Source organism: Apodemus sylvaticus, chromosome 19 (assembly GCF_947179515.1).
Source record: "Apodemus sylvaticus chromosome 19, mApoSyl1.1, whole genome shotgun sequence".
In the NCBI taxonomy this organism is placed as follows: Eukaryota; Metazoa; Chordata; class Mammalia; order Rodentia; family Muridae; genus Apodemus; species Apodemus sylvaticus.
Window position 1 is genome coordinate 55,444,126 of NC_067490.1, and position 18,930 is coordinate 55,463,055.

The 18,930-nt window shown below is 37.8% G+C and overlaps 1 long non-coding RNA gene across 1 annotated transcript; it reads left to right on the forward strand.

Moving 5' to 3' along the window:
• Positions 1-1,015: 1,015 nt before the first annotated feature.
• Positions 1,016-18,146, forward strand: LOC127669155 (uncharacterized). The gene is made up of 4 exons (XR_007974337.1): positions 1,016-1,138; positions 10,448-10,644; positions 17,078-17,223; positions 18,082-18,146. It is a non-coding gene; the product is annotated as an uncharacterized LOC127669155 (long non-coding RNA).
• The last annotated feature ends 784 nt before the right edge of the window (positions 18,147-18,930 follow it).

The window sequence follows — 18,930 nt, forward strand, 5'->3', positions numbered from 1 at the left end:
TTATAATAGTTCCCTGATTGATCTCTTAGCTTCCCTTTAGTTATGTTTTAATGTGTTGTCATAGATGTACTTTCTTTAAAAATATTAATATTTACCCTGTGTTGAGGTTGTCTTTTTGTAGAGTTGGCTGATCACTTGGTGGATAACAGAATAGCAACTGAGTGGACTGTGGGACTCTTACCCATAGTTCCATTACCCATGCATCTTCCCATTTATTACTGCTTTATCCATCATCCTCCCTGCGCCCTAGTGAAACTAGATCACTTCTCTAGAGGAATATTGGTGGTCTCTCAGGGCCTAGAACAAAGGCAGCCTTTTCTTAGATGCTTCTTTCACATATCAGTGGGAAGGCATCCTTCCCTAAATCATAAGGATCTACTGTGCTTGCCTTAACACTATCTCTATTTATGTTAGGTCGTTTTCACGCATGGCTTTTATTCTGTAGTAGATTATAAACCTGTGAGCAGGGATCATGTCTTATTTTGGTGTCCCCACAGCTTCTTGTACTTGGTATGTGAAGCTTGATAAATAGTTCTTCAACAGTGAGTAAAAAGTTTTATAATGATTTTCTTGATGATTAGTAGAAGAAAATGGAGTAAGTTGGGGTATTGACTGGAGTGTGACTCAGTGGTAGAACTTGTGTTTGGCAGCCCCGGTGTCAGATACCCACCCGACTGTCCAGTTCCTCCTTAAAGAAAGAATCTTAAGTGCAATGCTGGTTTGGCTTCTTAGCACACAGACTTGCACTCAAGAAGCCCTGAGTGGCTCCCCTGTCCTGTCACCCTTCAGTGAGCTATTCTGTTATTCCTCATTGTTGTTTTCTTATGGTTCATATATTTAACTGTTGGTTGCTATACACCTTAGTAATTAACTCTTTTTTACAAGTGTTTGAGTGGTCAGAGGAGTATATTATATCTGTAGTTTTTAAGATAAAGTATCTTGATGCAACCAGGATTTCTGTAAAATACTGCCTGCAGACTATATAAAATTTCCTCTTCTAATCTCTCAACAGGCACATTTTGTGCCCTCCCCGCCTCCAAATTGCCTCAGTTACAAATCAGAAGGCAGGCTTGGTGACCAGGACTGGCAAGCACATTTTAAAGTCCCATGCTGTGGAGTTGATCCATCTCAACTTGAGGTATGTTGTTCTTTCTTATTTAAGTCACTTAAATATGCTCACATTCTCTGACTGTCCTATTGAGGTTTGTTCCCACATAATTATTCTTTGTTCCACCCTCTTACTGTCTTTCACACTCATGTGCACGCTAGGAAATGAATGTGTTTACTTGCTTCTCAACAGGTTTTAACCTCTGAAGATACTGCATGAAATAGAATTTTGTGGCAATAATTCGAATGATTTTGATTGTGATAAAGTGTCTTCTTTTATTTCATCCCCCTTTTCCCCTTTTCATTTATTACACATAGTTCTAGGGAAGATTTATTCTAATTGTCACTGTTTTTAAAATGGATGTGTTAGGGTAGTAATCTTTGAGAATTGAAATGTAACACATATGTAACACACACACAGACACACACACACAGAGACACACACATACACGTGCAGACTAATGAGTTTCCCTAAGATGATCATAACCAGGACATCAGCTGATGGACAGACAGTGCAGTTGTGTGTGAAAAGCTTCCTGCCTGCTTGCGTCCAGCCGAGGTCCTACACCAAAGGCCCCCACTCTCCCATTTAAGTTTTTTTAATTTGAAAAACAATCCAGAAATCATACAAATTTTCTTTGCATCAATGTTTTTCACTTAAATGTATGTTTGTGTGGGCATATGCATGATTTTGTGTGTAAGCATGTTTTTGTGTCTAAGTAGTTTGTAGGGGCTTGTGTATGTTTGTGTATGTATGCATGTATGTATATGTGTGTATGTTCTTGTATATGTGTTTGTTAGTATGTGTGCATGTGTTTGTGCATGTATGTGTGCATTTGTGTGTATTTATGTATGTATGTGAGTGTGTTTGTGAGTACTTGTATATGTGTTTGTATGTATGTATGTATGTGTGTGTTTGTGTGTATTGAGCCTTGTAACAGGGTTTTCTTGTGCAGAAGTGAATCTCAATCTTCCTTCTTGACAGTAATTTAAACTATTACTGTGACATTTTTACTAGAGCTGCCAGCATCTCAGGCTACAGTTTTTAGAAGGAAGTAAATAAAAGCATTAATATTATCTTTACAATCCCACAACTTTCGTGGTCATATGAAAGTAATTCCCCAGTGCACTTCAGTGCCCCAGCCTGTTGGATTTTTGTCTTTTGCTTTTGCTTTTTATTTTTATCCTCATAGTCATTTAAGGAAAGATACCACTGATTCTTTCAGAAGATTTTTCTCACAGGACATCAACTGAAGCTTGTGATAGGAAGACAGCTTTTGTCACTGCTTGTACACACAAAAAAATTAAAGTCACTTTTTTGCTTTTTAGATCAAAACAAAATAGGAAAATGTTTGATCTTTTGTAGGCATAAGATTTGTACTGACTGAAGATGCTTTTTTGAAATGTGAATCTTGATTCCAAGGGATTCTCATTTCCTTAGCATTTTGTAAGCTACCTGATCTACTGTACCTAACCACATCTGTCCATTTTCTGATCTTTTGCATCCATGGATTATAGCCTTTTAACATTTCCTGGAAGTGTATTCCGGCGCTCAGCCCTGACTAGGGTGTCAGACACAGCATCTCAGGCAAGTTAGACAAGTGTCAATTGGAGCATTTTCTCCTTTTCAGTAAAGCGTTTAGGCAATATTTTCCTAAGTGGAATGTTAATGTCACTCTCTGAAGTAGCTCGAACCTTGTTTAAGGGGCTTGTGTTCCTTTTCTGGTCACATAAAGATATTTTTACTGCATAAGGTTTTCTCTGTCAGTATTGGTCACCATTTTCTTCTCTCAGTGCATAGCAGCTGTTATATATGTCTCGTGCACTGATGTGATTGGTGTTCCTGTGAGTTCACATCTGAGTATTTAGTATGTCTATAATGGTTTGGCAGAAAGCTGACTATAAATGAAGGCATGGGTACTCTTACTTAAAAATTGAACAATGGTCTTATTCCTCAGAATCTTTGGGCTGTTTTGGCTGAAGCTACTATATGTTGAAATGTCCAACTAGGTTGTCAAAGCCATCTGGCATTTATATATAGTTATATATGAATATTATAAATATGAAGGAACAAGTGAATTCTAACACAGACTCTTGGAGGAGAAGGATTGAGATGCCAATCAAAGATGATAACATGAATTTAGATTTTTCTTCTCCTTTTCATAAAGACCCTTTAAGCTAATTTTAAATTAGCTAATTCATGGACTCTAAACCTAAATTCTTACCATAAAGATTTTAATAGAAAGAGTAATAGACTGTGTAGTTTAGATCGTTTACATATGACACTTGGTTACATTTAGTTGTTGGCGTGCATGAATCATATATCTTTTTGAGGATAGGATCTCACTCCTATCTGCTTTGAAACTCACTATAGAGATCAAAGTGGCCTGGGATTCACAGAGGTCTGCCTGCCTCTGCCTCCCAAGGGCTGGGATTAAAATCTGAACCACCATGTACCCCCATGTACCCCCTGCCATGCGTCATCCTTTTAACCTGAATTAAAGACTGCTACATACATGTCAGTCTGCTACTTACAGCTCAGTCACCGAATAAACTGAAACAAGAAAAACAATTGCTAAATAAGAAAAATTTTCCTGGTTCCTTAAAATTTAAACATGAGGACCCATGATTACCAGATGTTACTGTTTGGGAACATTGGCAATCGAGACACAGTTGTCCATCTCTTACAGAGATCGAAATGGAAAGAAAGAAATTGGAAATCAGTTGGCAAGCAAAGATTTAGGTGTAAATATTAGGTGAATCTTAATTGTAACAATGAGTATCTTTACATTAAGGAAGATAATTCATAGAGGCAGGCAGATCTCTGTGAGTTCGAGTTGAGGCCAGGCTGAGCTACATAGTAAGTTCCAGGACAGTCAGAGCTATGTGGAAAAAACCCTGTCTCAAAAACAAAACGATACAAAGCACAAACAAAAACACCTGTAACAAACAAACAAAACCGAAAAGATAATTCAGATCTTGATCTTTTATTTATCATTTTTTATTTTTATGATCTTTTTTGGTTATTTTACTTATTTACATTTCAAATGAACAACATTATCAACCAAGCAGCTCTTGATCTTAAGAAGTACTTTTAAATGTCATTTCTTCTTTTCTCCACAGAGTGCACATAGATGTGCTTGTGTACTCATTATGTTTGGGTTTATATGTGTTAAGGGAAACAAATATTTTACTGTCCTCTCATCAAATTGTATAAACATAGATAACTATACAATTATAAAGCAAACAAAAAAGTGGAAATTAAAATTTAAAATTGAAATTATTATTTAAAATTTAAAATTGAAATTATTATTAGCTTTACTTTTTCCTATTCTTTATATTGAACCAAATTTGTTCCTCCTTAACTTTGTGTCTGAAAAGAAATGGCACAATAAAGTAGGGGTGTCAGGCTTCACAAGGGGAAAGGGTGGCAGGCTTCACTAGGGGAAAGGGTGGCTGTCAACCTTCTTCCTTAGGAGTATGGAAGTGAGGGAAATATCTGTTCAGAGGAGTTTTCCTTCATTAGTTCTTTCTCCTTTTTTTCCCACTTAACACATCTGTTAGCATTCCACACAAACCAACAGATGTTGCAAAGCAAGTCCTACACTTCGTTCTCAAGAAAAATGACATTTCCTCAGTTGCCTGCCCCACCTCTGTGACTGAGACCAGCCTGCTGCTCCTGCATAATTTGCATATATTAAGTTATGTGCCTTAATGCATTAGGAACCTGAGCTTCAGCATTCCTTTATATGTTAAGGTCGCATGTCATTAGTGACTAGTTTACAGGCTGCCTTAGAGTTCTGAGAAGGAAAGAGATTTGAGGATGGCAACCTGATTCTGTACACTGAGAGTGGATAGCCAGTTAGCAATATTTTTTTCTATAAAATAGATGAGTTACAGAAAGCTCGAGCTGTCCCACCACGAGGAAGTGCTGATTGTCATGCGATGTGAAGCATCATTTTTATTATTTTGGCAAGAACAGGGACAGTTTTGTCTTGACAAGCCATTAGATGAATACCAGCGTGTGTCACATGAAAAACCACTGATCTACAACCCAGGTCTGTACTTAACCAAGCTTTGGAAGTAAATTGTGACTGAAGGAAGAGCAAAGGCCAGTACACTGTCATTACAGATTACAGAGTCTGCTAACAGCGGGAGAACTGAGCCCAGGGAGTCACAGGTGCGGTTCTGTAAGCTGTCAGTTGTCCTGCGGATGCTTCTTAAACTGTGTGCACAAGCCATACATTTATTTTATATTTGTTCAGGATTTACGTTGTAGCCCTAGCTAGGGAGGAAAAAAAAACTGAAAAAAAAAGAAAGAGAGAGAGAGAGAGAGAGAGAGAGAGAGAGAGAGAGAGAGAGAGGGAGGGGGAGAGAGAGAGAAAGAAAGAAAGCCTTCAAGTGCTTTCTTAGTGCAGGGCCTGAGTTTCTTAGCACAGAACCACGACCTTTATATAGCTGCTATGTTCTCAGTCACAGAATGACCTTAAGAAAGCCCTGTGTTTTGAAGAAATTAAATCCAGTGAAGAAAAGTAAAGTTGGGTATGGTGGAGCACACCCTTAATCCTAGCACTGGAGAGGCAGAGGCAGGCAGATCTTTCGAAATCAACCTGGTCAATAAAGTGAGTTCCAGGCCAGCCAGGGCTACATGATGATACTCTGTCTTTAAAAAAAAAAATAATTGTAATATATATAAAGAAATGATGGGTTATATTCCCATAAACAAACAAACAAAAAAAAAAAGCAACACAATAAATAAGCTAGTTTATTCCAAAAGTATATGCAAAAGAGCATTCTTTGGCCTGTCAGTAGTCAGTAACTGTGACTAACTTTTCCATCACTGTGTAATTTTTGAGAAAATAAAAGAAAAGACCCAAATTCACCTCACTACAAAATATTAAAAAGATAGTAACATTCTAAGCAATCACTTGTGGGAATTACTGCTTACAGAGCGAACAGGAAAGAACACACTGCCTTCCTCTGTTGGTGGGATTGCACTGCACCTCTCTGTAGTCTTGTTATCCTACACTAACTGAAATGCAAATTCTTTGTAACTAATTGGATCTCATTGAGGGTACATGCACAGTGTGTAGTTATGTGCAAAAAGGTTTTTAAAAGTATGAATTTCCTGTAATTACAACTTTTAATTACTATCCAAAGTGTGCAGTTAGTGCAGGGTTAGTATATATGCTTAACTTTAAAAAATATTATTAGAAGCATGACTGGTGAAATGTTTGATAAATACCAGATAAAAACAAATGTGTAATTGTAGCATCTGTAAATTGAATTTAAACTATTTTTTAAAATTAACATTTAGGATTTAGAATTTGAAGCCAGATGAGTATACTGATGGCATGTTAATCGTACAGGTTTTTTTAAAATAAATAAATAAATAAGTAAAAACATTGTAAGTGTTAAAACATCATTAGTTATTTCCAGAGCTGCTTACCTTGTCCACTCTCCTGGTCTTATGTTACTGTTGTAAAAGTATTTCAGAGTTGTATGTGTGTATGTGTGTGTGTGTGTGTGTGTGTGTGTGTGTGTGTGTTACTGCTGTGTGTTATGAAGAAGAGTTAGTTACTCCTAGTTCTACAGTTTCTTCAGGACCTTGAGAGCTCCTTGGTGGACCTCTCAGTGTACACAGCCTAACTCTCAGTCTCAGGGACTGTGAGGAGCGTCACGTGACCTTTCAGATTTGTGATCCCCTAATCTGAAGTACATGACTTTGAATCAGGAAGAAAGCAATAATTGTGAAAATGATGTTTATCCCCATGTCCTAGTTGTAAATAACTTGGATACAAAGGATTTCAGAGGGTTATTCTGTAATCTACAGAATGTTGAGCCAATGGAAAGCCTCAGGAGATGTCTTGGTGCCTTGGTTTTGTTGTTAGTCATGGACCTGAGTCTCTAAAAAAGTATTCAAGTCTCTTACTGGCTAGAAAAGCATCAAGGTTCTACATTTCCCTATGGAAATGGATGGAAAGTTCACATAACATATTTTGGGACTTTCTATAGGAGTCAGAATTTTATGTTCTAAAATTTATTAAAAAATGGTTTTAAACATAATAAACAAAACATAAATATTCAAGGTTTGTACTTTAGCATGTTTATATATAGCTAACTCTTTGGACTGGTGTCTGTTGTTATAATGAAGCTTTTACTTTTTTTTTAACTGATTTTAGGAATTAACTAAAATTTTGTTTGACAAAATCCATCTAGGAGGTACAGTACTGTGTAATTGTTGTGATTTTTCTTGTGAATCTTACGAGGCTATCCTGATGTTTTTTTTTTTTAAAGATTTATTTATTTATTATATGTAAGTACACTGTATCTGTCTTCAGACTCCCCAGAGGAGGGCATCAGATCTCATTAAGGATGGTTGTGAGCCACCATGTGGTTGCTGGGATTTGAACTCTGGACCTCTGAAAGAACACTCAGTGCTCTTAACTGCTGAGCCATCTCTCCAGCCCTATCCTGATGTTTTTAAGGCGTGGCTACGGCAGGAATATTTAGGTAATAGTTTTGCTGCAGACTTGTTTGGTTAGACCTTGCAGTCTGAGAGAGACCGGTTTGCATACTCTGGGTAGCATTTTGTCAGAGGACTGTGGCTGGGCATAGCAGATTTGGATGTATTAGCTAGTCAACCTGATAACCCTGTACAGACTGTATTGATTTTCTAGGAGAGAGTTTATGAACTAAATAAACTTGGGGTTGGTGTCTTAATAAACTGCTTCTCTCAGTCTGTCACATTTAGTTATGGAGCTGTGCAGTTTAGGGGGGAAAAGGGCTAATTCAGTTACAGATTGTTCACAGAAGGGTCTCCAAATTAGCCCTGTGTTTTGTAATGCCACCTTGCTTGGGCTCGCGTTGAGCACATTTCTCAGTTTTGCCCTAATGAGTTGCAACACTGATAATGTGGCTGATGATCTTTCATTGATTTCACTATCACTTGCTTGTCTGGTAATTGATCCGTTGCTGAGCCTCTAGTTAATTATATCGGCTTTGACATGGCCCGATCCCTGGGGAATTTCAAGTCTTGTAGAATAACAGTTTTAATAAAAGAGTCTATTACTGCAGGTGCTTGCTGCTGCATGAAAATTGATTTTTGTCTTGTGGTGTGGTGTGGTGTGGTGTGGTATGGTGTGTGTGTGTGTGTGTGTGTGTGTGTGTGTGTGTGTGTGTGTGTATGTGTGTGTGTGTGTATGTGTGTGTTCGTTCCTTCATGCCCGCATGTGTGGGGATTAGGGGAAATACCTGGGAAAGAAGAGGATCTCAGAACTGAGAAAAAGGGGTGGGGCTGGAAAAATAGGAAGAGGGAGTGAGGGAGAGTGGGGAAGGAGGGGGAAGGACTAGGAGAGAGGGAGAGGAAGCAGAAGAGGCCAGAGAGAACATGCAGGCAGAGGATACAACAGTGCTTGAGGGGAGCAAGGAGGAAGCTTGCTGTTGACAGTGTCCTTAAGCCTCCCACAAATAACAGCCATTAGTGGGAAGGTCAGGAGCTGAGCAGGCAGCTTGACTGAGGCACTGAGTGCCACTTCAGAAATCAAGAGGCTAGCAAATTTTAGAGGGAGTTAAGTGGGTAATAGTAAAGGTACAGTCACCGTTGACAATTGACTCATAGGGGCTTTTCCCGCCCTCCCCCTCGAAAGAATATTTTTATTGACCACAGGTAGACTTAATATATTTTAAGGCAACAATTCTTTGGGTTCTTGTTTGTCTCCTTTCAGATATTGAATTGGCTTCTTTTGAGACTTTTTTGTGCTTAATGGTGGTGAACTGGAGGGAAGTTTAACAGAAAAGCTTTCAGGAGATGTCAGTTCTAGAAGGGAAGGCACATTTGTGTCAACATAGTGTACGGTTGCTCATCTTTTCTCATTGTCCACTAATGACACAGGCTGCCATCGAAACGCTTTTCTGTTTCTTTTGTTGTTTCTGAGAGGAAGGTTTATTGTTATTCTTTCGTTAAGAAGGAGCGAACAGAGTGCTACATTTGTCCTCAGTATTTGTAAGTGGGTGAAGATTAATGTTCCTTACATTTTAAGTTTAGGAAGGATGGCTTTTTCCTGCTGACTACTTTTATGAGATGGCATGAATTTAGCTTTCCATTTTGAAGTTACAGTGTTTATGTACAGTGGATTTTGTTCAGTTCTGCTTTTTCCATAAATAAGGGAGATAAATACTATCTAACAAATGGTTGTTTTGTTTTAAAACTGGTTTAATTAAAAATATGACCTGCTATCAGGGTTATATTTCATCAGGCAGGGAAACATTATAGAATTTTCCATAGAGGTCCTAAATGAAAAATGGGATTTTTATATGCATTACTTTTTGCCTGAAATAGGACAGGTTTCTTTTTTTCTTCATCTTTTGCCCTTTTTTTTAAGATTTAAAAGGTTGATGTAGATGTCTTACCTGAGAACTTTAACAAAGGATTTTATTCTGCATGTGAGCTTTAAGAAAAGGTATTCATTTTTCTTCTCTTCCTTCAGTGTCTCTTTACTTAACCTTCCATTTGGTAATTAATGGCCTGAGGTGCTGGGTATTAAGTGATATATATTTATTTTTGCATATGTTTAGTGTACATCTTCCATGTTTAACTGGTAGCTTTGCTTGTTCACCCTTTATAATATAAGGTCAAATCTCTGTATATTATTTTCCCTATGAGTTTATATGTGATTATAAATAGCCCCAGCATTACGGTGTGACTTGTGGCAGCTAATATTTAAAAAGCCACTAAGCAAACTTTATGTTCTCCTCCAGATGAATCTTTACTTGCTTCCAGTTTAATTAAAAATATTTAAATGTCATAGTTTTGCAAGTGTTAAAGAAAGGACTGGTGCTGGATATAACATGTTACAGCAGAAAGCATTGTTGGCAAAAATTCCCAGGGAAGAGCCCTGGCTTTCCCTGGCCTTGTGGGTGGTGATCGTGGCAGTCCGTGGAGTATGCACCAGTGTGTGTGTCTATCTGTGTATCTGGAGGGGGGTTAGTACAGTGTCATTTGGTGCCTGACAGTGGAACAGTGCAGTTGACTCCTAGCTCTGCTGTCCAATGACATGCAGTGGCTGAGGGTTTGAAGCTGATGGTTGGGTCTCCAGTGCTGCCTGCGCACCTGACAGGCAGCTGTTAAACTGAGCAGAGGCAAGCTAGGGGAGTCACAATCTATGCATAAATGATAGGGATATCTGTGCAGAAGGTGCGAAGGAAGCTCTGACCCCCCCTCCCCCAGATCTCCCCCTTCCCGAATGAAATGCACAGTTCAGCCAGCTTCTTACCTACACTGTACTCCTGCTACTGGCTGCCAAGAAGCTCAAAAAATCCACCTTCACTTTTCAGTTAGAAGAGGCAGAAGTGGATGTGAGAGAAAGAGACACACAGAGAGACAGAGAGCCAAAGAGGGCAAGAGACTTGACTTTAAGAGACTCCTGTACTGACAACTCCATGCACTTCGGAACCAGAACGACTGCGGCTGGACCAGGGTTCATGGGGACATGGCAAAACGCTGATACTAACCTCTTATTCAGAATGTCCCAACAAGTAAGTTACTTTTTCTTTCATTTTTTTTTTAAAGAAACCTCAAGTTGTTATGTGCCCTTTTCTCCCTGCTACTTTTCTTTCTAAATGTTTTTGAAATTAAAAAAAAAAAATATATATATATATAGTCATTTCTGTGTTACTGGAATGTGCAGTGTTACTTCATGGCTTCCCCAAGGGCTCTTTAAGGAAAAGGGGGGAAAGGACATCGAAGTTAGAGAAAGCAAAGGCATTTGTTGCAAAGTTTCACCTTGTGCAGCCTGAGCCCTGCCTTAATTTATTTCTTTGTTTCCCGCGAAAAAGAGAAAAGGCCACTCAACAAATGTATCTTTCTGACTGTGAAAGACTTGGTCAAAGTGTCTGCTGTCTCGAAGTAGGTCTTGCAACTGAACAGCCATAAAGCGCGGGCCCCTCACAGCAGCGGGTTTGACTTCTGGTGTCTGGTGCAGCTGGACTCAGACCCGAGCGAGGCTGTGCAGGCTTCCCTGCCGGCCGGGTCAAGCCGAAGGGCGGCAGGCTGCACTCAGGCTTGCTCTCGGCCTCCGTTCCGGCTCTCGGTGGCTCGGTGCCTTCGCTCTCCCCTGTGCTCCACTGGCCCCGGTGCAGCCAGCTCGGCTTGTCACCTGCCCGCCGCCTGCCGCCCACCGCCCGGCAAGGTACACTCACACTGGGCGCGGCCCCTGGGCCCCTGCATTCTCCCAGAGCCGCTTCTCGCTCAGCCGGCAGCTCGGCTGCTGCCCTGCAGGGAGAGCTGCCTGGAGAGCGCCAGGGCAGCAGCAGACGGATCATTAATCACCCGCAGTGCTCGGTGATTTGCGCCCTGCGTGCCAGGCTCCTCTTGCACAATTGCAGGCTCTCAGGCTCCGCGGGGGAGCGAGGGTTAAGTGGAGGCAAAGGGGAAACAACCCAGAAACTTTCCTCTTTTCAGAAGCCTACCCCAAACCCATACAAAGCAAGAGTTAGTTTATCTTCCATGCAGCACCAAAGTAGTACTAACATATATACTGGGATGTTAAGTAGATGGCAGTTGTTTAAAGATTGGTCTTGCCCCACTGGTTTAAAATAACTGCAACTGCTCTTTTGTATGTAAGAGTTCGCGGAAATTGAATACTTTGGGGTAGATTTTAAAATGTTTGGTAATGAAATAAAACTACTTTAAAGGCTGTAAACTGCCACAAGATTAGAAATAACAATTGCCAAAGAAAGTGCATAAAGCCCAGCTCTTGAACATTTAATTGGTAAACAGTTTTATCAGCCAGTTTTAGATAGGAGAAATGTATTTGAATAAGGTGTATTTGACATCCTGCAGAGGGACCCTGATAACTACTGAGCCAGGAAGCTGACATTTAAATGCAATCAACATAAGCCCAGTAAGCAACTCTTTATGTGCAATCCTTTTTTTTTTTTTTCCACACTGAAAAGTTCCTTTCTTGTCTGACAGAGATGCTGCTTGTCTCTGCAGAACACTTTTCGAGATGTTTTTCTGAAGCACTTTTCTGTCTGGGTGGCTCTCTTGTGGTTGGAACAGAGTGTGTTTTCACTAACCTTAGAATCTAATAACTTGTGCCCCACTTTAAAATTTAGATATCACCAATCCGGGTTTTCCTTGACTTGTGTGTATGTACATGCATGCTGTGAAAGGTTAGATTGCTTTAGGTTTTTCCCTCTAGTGAAAAAAGAGTTAATAAAACAGATAGAGATAATGATCAATTGATAAATGGCTATTGAACCACATAGATGTGTTAGATTGCTGCTTTGGCAAGAGCCCATTTCCAAGTAGATTTGCATCTAAGGAGACTAAGTGATGCAAAACATTTAGGACTAAAAGAAATAAAAGCAAATTACATAAAAATAGGTCAGAATTAGGAACATAATTTAAATTCCTCATAAAGAAACTTGTATGATCAGCTCACTGTGGTGTTTGCTGTGTGTTTGCTTGTGTACCTGTATGAATGTATGTGGACTGTGAGCCTTGGTGCCTGTGAGAATAGACACAGGGAAGGCCTTTATGCTTGATGAACAGATTATGACACAGAACACTATGACAGGGTAAAGGTAAAGGCAAGTTCCAATTTCCTCTCCTTATACTTTATATATATTCTAGTCCACATTACCAAGTTAGCTATTGACAGTCATTACCTACATGCTAACTGAAGACTGACCAGAGCCATGTCCACTGTGTCTCCCTTTAAATAAGTGTGTGCAATGTGTAAGTTGGAAAAGAAGAAACCCTAGGGTTTTGTTTTTCACTGAAGTATGTGATGCCATCTCACTATCTGTAATGGGCTGTTCCTTTGGAATCAGCTCCTGTGTCACAGCGACCTGGCAAACTTGAATGCTTTCACTATCACTGGAATCCTTGCAATCCTGCCTTGGCTGTGACCCATTCATGTTTGTCCCAACTTCCCACAGATGTCTTGCTCAGCATCTAATTAGTAAGGGAAGAATTGTCATGGCACTTATCCCTGACATAGGCATAGGACGCTATGTTGTGGTGGAAGCCTATGTCTGTCCTGTTACATTAATCAATTTCCATAAAGCTACTTGGTTACAGATAACAGAGATATTGAAAGAAGTAATTTCAAAATGATCCCCAACTATGCTTAAATTCATTTGAAGTGCTACGTGTTAGAAATAAGCTTTAAATTGGTGAATGAGTTTATTCGTGTGTATACACATCTGAGGATCTATTTGTGCATGTTTCATTACAATAACTCACACGTGGAATATCATACATACAAGGCCTATGCCATTCCCATTTCATTATACAGTATGCAGAACTGTTAGTGAGGCCTGCATGTTCACACCAAGTTGGAAGTAAAGGCTGACACACAGGGACTCACCTCTTTACCACGATTTCTAATCCAATACTGCTATGACAACTATCCAAATATTCCTACTTGTGTGCTACAGTATTAAAGTGAATGTCAAGGCTTACATTTTAATTTCAATATGTACCTATCATTAACAGTTCAAAATAAAGCACATCATCTCTCAAGTTAGAGGAGCTGAGAGGTGGCAGCATGCTAATTCAACAAGCTAAAACTATTTGCCACCAAATATAAACACCTATTTTAACATAAAGGTAAGTTTTGTCAAGTTAATCCTTTTTAAGTAAGCTGTGATTACCCAAATACACCTATAAGAAGGAAATACTAAAAAGGAAGAGAGAAAAAATAGAGAGGGAAACCTAGAAATGGATGCTGCCTCACAATGGAAGTCATTTTCAAAGGCCATTAACTATCAACTGCCTTATTCATAGCTCTGGTTAAATAAGACTATTTAACCTTTCTTGTCTGACAGAGATGCTGCTTGTCTCTGCAGAACACTTTTCGAGATGTTTTTCTGAAGCACTTTTCTGTCTGGGTGGCTCTCTTGTGGTTGGAACAGAGTGTGTTTTCACTAACCTTAGAATCTAATAACTTGTGCCCCACTTTAAAATTTAGATATCACCAATCCGGGTTTTCCTTGACTTGTGTGTATGTACATGCATGCTGTGAAAGGTTAGATTGCTTTAGGTTTTTCCCTCTAGTGAAAAAAGAGTTAATAAAACAGATAGAGATAATGATCAATTGATAAATAGCTATTGAACCACATAGATGTGTTAGATTGCTGCTTTGGCAAGAGCCCATTTCCAAGTAGATTTGCATCTAAGGAGACTAAGTGATGCAAAACATTTAGGACTAAAAGAAATAAAAGCAAATTACATAAAAATAGGTCAGAATTAGGAAAATAATTTAAATTCCTCATAGAGAAACTTGTATGATCAGCTCACTGTGGTGTTTTCTGTGTGTTTGCTTGTGTACCTGTATGAATGTATGTGGACTGTGAGCCTTGGTGCCTGTGAGAATAGACACAGGGAAGGCCTTTATGCTTGATGAACAGATTATGACACAGAACACTATGACAAAGGATGAAAATCACAAACTTAAAAAGTATTGTAAATCAACCATTTAGCTGTAGTTTGTTATTATTTTGTTTTTTTGTGTGGTTGTTGTTGTTTTGGTGTTGTTAGTGATGCTTAGCTTCCCATTTACTTTCAGAGTTACTAAATGTTTACCTTTTGTGTATTTTGGAAGTCATCTAAGAAGAGTATATGTTTACATGTGTAGATGTACTTTTCTTTCTCTTTCAAGATGCCATTTCAGAGTGTGTAGTCTTAAATTCAAAATCTGCCTAAATATAAGCCTGTGCTGTGCATGCCTAATGTCTTTGTTTTCCTTATGGGTAGTGGGTCAGCAGTGCTGGTTCAGTGTGAGTGGGACAGAGTGTGTACATGGGGGATGGGGTGGGGGGGAGGGAATGATTCTTGAAATGCTCTCTTAAAAGTCAACAGTTTGAAGAATAATAGTTTCAATATCCACATTAAGCCACCTTTTGCTAAAGATAAAAAGGTTTTTTTCTAATTTAATCAAATATGTACAATTCTCTATATATAATTGTTTAGATAAAAGAGGCTTTTCTGCTTGATTATTTTAATCTCTGAGTAAAAATTTAGCTCATAGAGTGAATGAAATCTTTTAAGTACAGTTTTTCACAGTTTTCTATAGTAGAATAAAAATTAATATTTCCTTGAATATCTTGGTAAGCATTGGACAAAACTGACAACTAGAGCCAGTAAAAGATGTTTAAAGACTGAGCTATAGAGAACTCACCACATATGATGTTAGCTACAGAAAAATGTATGCTTGGGAATCTGATGAACGCTGAAGTTGAAGAATCTAGGTCTGTGTCTTCTAAACGTAAGCTAGGCAGAGGCATGGGACAATCTGTATCTTGCATTTCCCCTGAACAAAGTTAGATTTCCTTAACTGTAAATCTTTCCTTTATCTAACATTAGCAAATGATTGGACTCAGACTCAGTGGAGTTAAGTCTGTTCCCCTTAAAGCTCTAAATGGGACTTCCTGACTTCATCTCTCTACCTTACAGTATTTTCCCTAAAATCAAAGATTATTCCTCTAAAAATCAATATGATTTGTTGTTGTTATTGTTGTTTAGAAAAATAATATTTTCTTGTAGCAAGATACTTGAGAGGTGTAGCTGTTGACTTTTGTAACTGAGAGTTCTGGATTCAGTTATGAGTTGATAATGTCCAAAACCATTTTCTCCTTTTCCTTATCTCTTAAAACCTCAAAGGTTATTTTTCTCAGGATACTCTCTTAAGGTGTTGTTAAAAAGACAGATGGGGGTGGTAGGAGAAAGGAGCTTGCTTTTGGAAGGTTGTTTTGTTTTTTTTAATCATACTTTGAAAGCTGTTTTTTCTACATAATTTGTATGTTTGTGTATTTGAGACAGTAGCAAATAAAATCCTTATAGCTTCCTCTAAGAGCAGGTATAGTTCGATCTAATTGAAATCTTTTTAAGAAATGACACTGTGCAGATAATGGTGATAGTGTACTTTTCCCATATTACCAGAGGTGTTTATACCTTTTATTATTGCTCAGGTATACTTAACCTGTTTCAAATAAAATGCAGATCCCTTAATAAGGTCTCTTTTCGGAGTAGAGTGAGATACCAAGTTAGAATTATAAATGACGCCTTGCATCATTATGGAGTAATTTAGGATTCACCCAATGATGTAACAAAATTAACAACATAATTTCATTGTGAAACTGTGTCTTATTAAAGAACAACTGTCTGACATTCTTTTACAGTTGCTTTATTTAACTTCATGCAAATATTATTAGTAGTGACATTTTTCTGTTGTGTATTAGATTCTCTCATTAGCATGATGTGTTAGTTATCACCAGAGAAATCATTTCCTAGATAGGTGCGGGACAAAATCGAGAAAGCTAAAAATTATATCAGTGATTTACATTACTACCAGACCATCTGCTCACCAGAGATATGACAGAGTAAACTTTTTGACTAGTATAAAACCTAGCACTTCCGAGAAATGATTAAAAGATATATAAGAAATATATAATAATATTTTTGGAAATCATTTACAAGAGTGCTCAATACAAATTTTTCTTCCAGTAGTCTTTTAGTATTTTCAAATCATGAGGACAAACACAGTTCCAGTCATAGGATTTGTAGTCAAAATGGAAATGATGTGTGTTTTCTTTTCTGGTTTCTAACCCTCCCAAAAAAATTTGAACATCTCTAACAATTTTAAAGATTCATATATAGTATTTCTTGTTGTCACCTATCTAAAATATGTGCTGTGGGTGGCTTGGTTGTTCTTTGAAGTTCATGCAATATATTTTTATTCTAAAGCTTCTCCTCAAAACTGGACACATCCCTTTGACAATTGCTTCCTTAGTTTTACTGCCTCTCTTTTGCCTAATGCAAAGGAATTAAAATGTGCTTGAAAGTAACAACTATTGAATCAGGTATCCTTTTACCAATCTGTCATTTTGGTAAGTTCAGGAATGTGGTGCTATCCTCACATACAAACATGTCGGTGACGGGACTATCCTTGTTTTACTGCAGGCCTGTCACCCTGGCTACTAAAGAATCCTCAGACTTCAGTGGTTGGCTTACCAACTGCAGTCTTCAGTTTGGTATTTAGTGCCAAGAAGGAAAGTGATCATTTCACATCCATTGATTGGTTCTCGATTCCAGGCTGCACTGTAAATGTATGTATATAATAACTAATTTGATTCTTATGATAGTCTAATGGAATCAGGAAGTGTTCTATCTTGATTCTCCAGATCTAGAAAACTAGCTTTTAACTTGGCAGTGTCTTCATGGAAAGTTACTCAGTAGCAATATTCAGTACCAGTTCCCTAAAGAAACAAAGTTATTAAGGAGTGCTATGCTTTTTGTTTCCAGGAGAATGCTTTCTATAAGTCTTCAAAAAATACCTACCATGAACATAAGACAGTAGTATTTTCTAGACTATCAAATTTGTTTTTACCCATTAAAACACAAACTTTTATTGTAAACTGGTCAAACTTCAACCTAAAATTTATGAATGCTTCAGTTTTCCCCAAATTGTTATTTTTTTCTTAAATACATTGTGTTTTTTAAAAAGTTTAGAAGATTTAATGTTAATTCATAAAAAGGAATCATCTTCCACATATGTTCATTTACTTTTAATATTTAATATCATGAAACTGAATTGGTATTATTTTTGTAAAATTTCTTTACATTATTGTTTGATGTGTGTGATGATAACCAGTGACTGCTGTTCCTCCTGACTCCTCTAATCTCATGACTCACAAATGCTTTCTACATAAAAGCTGGTGTCTATCTACATATTCTTTGAACAATATGTCATATGTTTTGAACAGTTTGATATTCACATAATATGTTTAAATATTTAAATTATATGAGCAGGGTAGCGTAATGAATTACCGAAAGAGTAGCTATCAGTATATATATGGTTGTGAAAATATGTGATTCCTTACAAAGATGTATGGCTCAAATTTAAAGCCACTAAGTGTAAGGGAAAGAAATGCGTGTGCCTTTTTGTCCGTTGTCATGGCCCTTAGAATACTGACATCACAATGGTTCTTCATCCTGACTGCTACAGAATCCTCGAACTTCAGTAGCTTGAATACCAACCTTAGTCACCAGTTTGCTATTCAGGACTAGAAAGGCAAAATTCGAGTTTATTCAAAGGTTCTCCCTTCCAGGCTCCACCAAAAAGGTATTTTTTTTTATAAGTAATTTGTTTCTCATGATAGCTTAATCATATCAGGAAGTGTTCTCTATTTATTCCTCTAGATCATATGAACTAACTCTCAACTCAGTAGTGGTTTCTTGAAAAGGTAGACATTCAAGCCATATTCGGTACCAATCTTCTGTAGAAACAACATTATTATATGAAGGGAGGTATGCTTTAAGCATACAGGAGAACAATTTCTGTAAATCTTACCAAAAAAAAGTGTCCAGGTTATGCTTGAGTATTGTTTTATATGCAACCCAATTGTTTTAACCACCATGACTACAAATATTTTTTAAAAGAATTGGTCATTCTTTTTTGTAGACCCTAAACCTAAGAACTCCCTGGTTTTCTTCAAATTGTTATAGTTACAACACATATTTTGTTCTTTGGAATATATTTCTGAATATTTGAACATTAATTCTAATTAGACAGGAACTACTTTCCAGACATGTTAATTTCCTTTCAGTTTGTCCATCACAAAATTTAGTTGCTATTATTTTGTAACATATCTTCACATTAGTGTTTGAAGTATGCGATGACAACCATTGGCTGCTGTTCCTCCTGACTTTGAATCTCATGGGTCTCATAGGCTTTCCACATAAATGCTGGTGTCTCTCTACATATTCTTTGAAAGACGTCATATGTTTTGGTGAGAATTATAGTCACTAAATAT